The 5,315-nt window shown below is 31.4% G+C and overlaps 1 pseudogene; it reads right to left on the reverse strand.

Annotated features, from left to right (window-relative positions):
* Positions 1 to 3,691: 3,691 nt before the first annotated feature.
* On the reverse strand, positions 3,692 to 4,511 carry LOC105173721 (auxin-responsive protein SAUR76 pseudogene; annotated as a pseudogene).
* Between the last annotated feature and the right edge of the window lie 804 nt (positions 4,512 to 5,315).

Here is a 5,315-nt window from a genome sequence, read left to right on the forward strand (position 1 = left end):
CTATCGAGTCTGTACAATCAAACATAAACCCGTTTTTTTACCTCGATTCCTTGATCCCAAACCCGTCCCAAATAGAGTGCGCGTAGGGCCGGGTATCGATCCAAATTTATAATCCAGTCAAATTAAAGTAATAAAAATAATTAAATTAACATGTATTTTAACGGTGGAAATACTTTTGAATAAGGGAATTTTTTTGCATAGGTTATGGATTGATGGTAGGTAGTGTTAGTGTGCGTAGTCAGGTGTTGGGGGTGTTGTGAGTTGTGAGTACATGAAATTTAGAAATTGTAAGCCGCACGAGGCGGCATCAGCTTTTGGTGAAAGGGGCCCTGTTCGGCTGTTGCCCTTTCTTGCCCCCACACACACATGCCCCCTGCCTCCCTTTTTATTACACATACAATTTGAATATACCATTTTTTTTATAAAATCATTATAATTATAAATATTTTTTTATTATTTGAAAAATTATAAACTCATTTAGTCGTCTAACAAATAACCTCTCGTGACAGCCTACTGTATGGGAGTATTTGTTAGACGGACGCTAATCATATTGAAATATTTGTAATTTTTTATATAATAAAAAAATATTTATAATTATAACAAATTTCAGGAGAATATAATTTGTAACTTATCCTATAATTAAGCATAACTTTGGATTATACATTATCATTTTTTCTTTTTCTAATAAGCATTTTAATTGAATTGTTATATTATTTGATTGGGTTTTGTTTACTTTTTTTTTTTACTAATTTGTTTCATTTTCTTGAAAATCCAGATGAAATATATAGAATTGAAGCATTTGGAGAAAAAAATTCAAATGACTTTATTGTTTAGGAGCATGCAGTTATTATCACACGTTAAAAAATACTGTTCTATATAACAATTTATGATTTGAAATCTTTTATAATATGAAATGAGTCAAACAAGACGAAAGGATTTGTTATTGTGGATCAAAATCCTCATTTCTAAATTTATCAATCCAAACACAACCTTCCCGAATTTTAAATTTTGAATCTGGGGAGGGGGGGGAGAAGATAAAAGAGGATGGAAAAAAGAAAAAATCAGAAGAAAAAAGAAAAATATAAGAAAATTAAAAAGAAGGGGAAGTAGGAAATTTTTTTATCCAAATTAAGTCTGTCGAATCAAATTAATCGCATAGTAAATGTGATACATTGGTCATGTGATTGATCATTTTTTTTAGATAAGTGTATTAAATTTGCTCAAATAATTGATTTCTGTCAAGCTAAAATCAATCTAAATTAAAAATTTTCAAGCGAAACAAATTATGTGATTGAACACTTTTCTTAAACAATGCGCTAACCGCATTATAAATATATTACACATTCTATAATTTCTATTTAGTTGAACACGCTCTAAATTAGAATTTCCCGAGGAGGTAGTTGCGGTCAAAGAAAGGAAAGCAACAAAATAATAAAATGTAAATGGGCATGATTGGGTGTGTCTGGTCTCCGTCTTCACAAAGCCGGAAAACGCGCTTGTCTTCTTCATATCATTTATTTTGTCTTTTCCCTAAACTCGTCATAACTCACACCCACGACTTTAAATTTTCACGTTTCTCCATTGAAAATTTTGTCGCATATTTTTAATTATAAATTCATCTAATGAATCAATCAATATCTTATCTATTTATTTATTTATAGATTATAGTTGGATGAATAGTTCACATAAAATTTAAACTTATTAATTTTTAATATGGTATGATGATGTTATGTGATAAATAATATAATAAAGCAAATAAAATATTTTACAGATTAACGATTTAAATAAAAAAAGCGTAAGATCCCATTATATGTATGGAGTCAATTTATTTAGTGGAAAGCCCGTGTTAGAGCCCTATGGCGTGTAAAAATTTTTCGAGCTATTGTTGAACTGACGTTTCTATTTTTATTTTTGTGGTTCTTTTGTAAAGTATTTCAGAAAATATCAATGTTACCACAGACAACGACAAATGAATGGTAATATAAATTTAGAAAATATTTAATTGGAATAAGAAATTTGTAATAACTAAGAAACATTAAAAATGAAAAAAAAAAAAAACATAAGTAGTTACCCACACACGCCTTTAGTTGTGGGGGAGAGGCAGCTTGGAATAAACGCGTTACAGATAGTCTTGTTACCAAATGCGCTACTTAACAAATCTTTTTGTCTTCCACTTAGCCCAATTAATTATATTAATTTAATTATTTATTAAAGGAAAAGGGAGGTTGTGTCCAACAACAAACAGAGCTACTTCTAAAGGTTGCTCTAACAACCCAATCATTAGTATCGTAAAATGCGCTTTTATATTAATCTAATATAATAAAGACAGTGAAAAAAATAACATTACTATATGTTTATTATGATTCTCAAGTTCTTGTTTGACTTCTTCTGTCGGAGTTAGGACATCAACAAAAAAGTAATGCCATCTTTTTTTTTTTTGTTTTTTAAACCTCTAATTTAATATTTATATTTATGTATTATGTTCAAGTAACTTTTTTTTAGTCCTAAATCAGTTATTTTTTCGTCCGGGTTAATACTATTCAAATCAAATATGATAATATACTTGATCTCCTTGCTTGTTCGATAAAATTTGGGCTAATGGTTTATGGTGAGTCAGTAAAACTCTATCAGCTCTATAAATATACACTTTTCATATGTTAGGTATGATTTTTAATACTACTACTGTTCTCTTGAATCTTATCTTTATAGAATTTTATACTTACTGATTTTCTTGATGTTGTTCTCACCAAGGTTGTAAGTGTTGGTGAAATCGAGGGCTTTGAACCTAAGATCAAGAAGAAAAACATCTATACATAAATTAAATTTGAACATCAGATTATTACCATAATATTGTTTGCCAACCTGGTCAGCTTGTAAGATAGGAGGGGTTAATATTTGTTATTTTTAAATTCAAAATAATAAAAAAAAGGATTATAAAATATCTAAAATTGATATTCAGACTTATAAAACTTTCTGTTATCTAAATTATTTTTGCATTAAATTTAAAGAGCAAATAAGTAAAAGCTTAAGGATACATGTAAGGGAGACATTGATACCTGTCATTATTTAGACTTAGCAAACTAATGTGGTTTCATTAATAATAATTATGTTCCATATTATGCATCCTTTATCTCCAAGTCTACATATAGTATCTTCACCCAAACTCAACATCACCAACATTATTATTTTGGATAATTACACCGCCCTCTTATGTAATTTTGTATAATTACACATAAACTTCTATAGTTTATAAAATTATATTTAATATCAATAACATTTATTTTTATTTAATAAATAATTTATATGTTGGTCAAAATTTAATAAATTTGTTGATATTAGCAAAAAAAATTGAATCAAAATCCATATTTATCTTTAATTGACTTATTACTCATTTTTTACAGGTTAAATAAATCTTTTCTAATCAAACGTTTCCACACAAAAAAGTTTTGATCTGTTACAGTGATTGATTGGAGTTGAAATCATTCAAAATTTTTTAAAAAAAAAAAGAAAAGAAAAAGTCGAAGAGAGAGGTGTCTCATATCACTTATCTATATAGGATGTTTTCATATATATATTAATAGGTAAAATTTAACTTATGTTCGTAATTCAGTAATATTGTGCTGATACAATATGATTTTTTACTGCTTGTTCTTGTATGCTCAATTTAGATAATAATTTAAATTATTCGAGATGGTTGAAAATAGATAAAATCTTTAATTAGTAGCAGTGAAAAATTATACAAATTGTATTATAAGTAGGAAAAGAATGAATAGCATGAATTACAACAGTAGTGAAAAAATATTAGTACAGTACCCATTAGGCCCTTCCTTAATTCAAGATTAGCCGTGTAAATATGGGTAAATCCGTCCTCTGATCTCCTTCTTCAAAGTATGTATTCTACACCGCTAATCATCACATTATTAACAGCCGAAAAAAATTCAAAAATATACAGTTATGCGCCATATATGGGGATGACCACACACAATCACCCCCCTTTCCGTTACGTTTTCAGTTACTCAGCAGTTATCAGCCGCTCGCCGCCGTCAGCAGGCGTAAAACTCGACGAGCTCGTCCAACGACTCCGGCTGAGGATCGGCATTTTCCAGCATCCATAGCAGGTGCTCGAACATCACCACCTCACAAGCGACGGTGACCGCGTCGTCGGAGCGCTGCTCGACGAGCTCGCGGAAGAGCGGGTTGTCCATGACGTCGGAGGTGATGAGGTAGCGCCGCCGTGACTTCCCGACGTAGACAGGGTGGAGGTCCTTGGCGGCTGAGGCGGGGTCGTAGGAGTCATCATCGGAGGAACTATTGGCGGCGGCGATGGAGCTGGGGCTGGCGGTGGCTCGGCCGAGCTTGAAGGACTGCATTTTCTTGAGAACAGACTTGATCTTGGTTAGCTTGCCTCCTTTGGCCATTGCGTGTGGATGGAGAGAGTGTTTTCTTAAGGACGTGTTTGGGTGACAGTATATTTTTCCTTTGGGGGTTTTGCTTTGGGGTTTGAGAAATGGGGAGGAAGGTTCGGTATATAAAGGGGTGGAGCGGGTGCGGGTCGGAGTAAAACTGTGAAAGAGAAGGAAACGGGTTACTGTTACATTAAATGAGTCGAACGGGCGGGGCCCGTTGTGAACAGGTCGGAGCCTTTGGACCCATTTGGTTTGTTCTGGTCTGGTTGGAGCAAAACCATATGCGGCTTTCCACCAATTTGCCTTCCAACTCTCCCATTAACCAATCAAACTTCAAGAATTCGACACCACTTGTATTCATTTTCACTACAACAAAAAAACAACATAATAAATGCTAATATTAAATAAAGTATTATGCGACACAATGTTTGATGTTTTGATGCAATATTTAATAAGGATGGTTACATTTTCATCCTTCTATCTATGCTATATTTATACAAATTACTCATTTTTTTTAAAAAATATAAATATATTCATTAAAATTTCAACATTATTTACACATAATTCATAAATTTGAAAAAATTATACGTACAGCCTTTAAAAGAGTCAACTTTATTGTGTAAAGTAGCCTAATTTCTTGACTGCTGGGAATTATTTCTATAATTACGCAAAAAATAGAGATATTTTGTGTAAATAAACCATATATAAAGGAATATAAATATAATTATCACTATTTAAATATTCAATAGTAATAAAAATTGTGTCGGCATAGTAATACATTTATATAATATTTTTTTTGTGCGTAATTATTGATAGTGATGTGCTTATCCTTAAATTTGTTTACATCACGTCGGTTTAATTAGGTATGCTTGGAAAGACCCAATAATAGTTCTTGATACTTAAATTAGA

This window comes from Sesamum indicum, linkage group LG11 (genome assembly GCF_026168435.1).
Source record: "Sesamum indicum cultivar Baizhima isolate 11 linkage group LG11, ASM2616843v1, whole genome shotgun sequence".
In the NCBI taxonomy this organism is placed as follows: Eukaryota; Viridiplantae; Streptophyta; class Magnoliopsida; order Lamiales; family Pedaliaceae; genus Sesamum; species Sesamum indicum.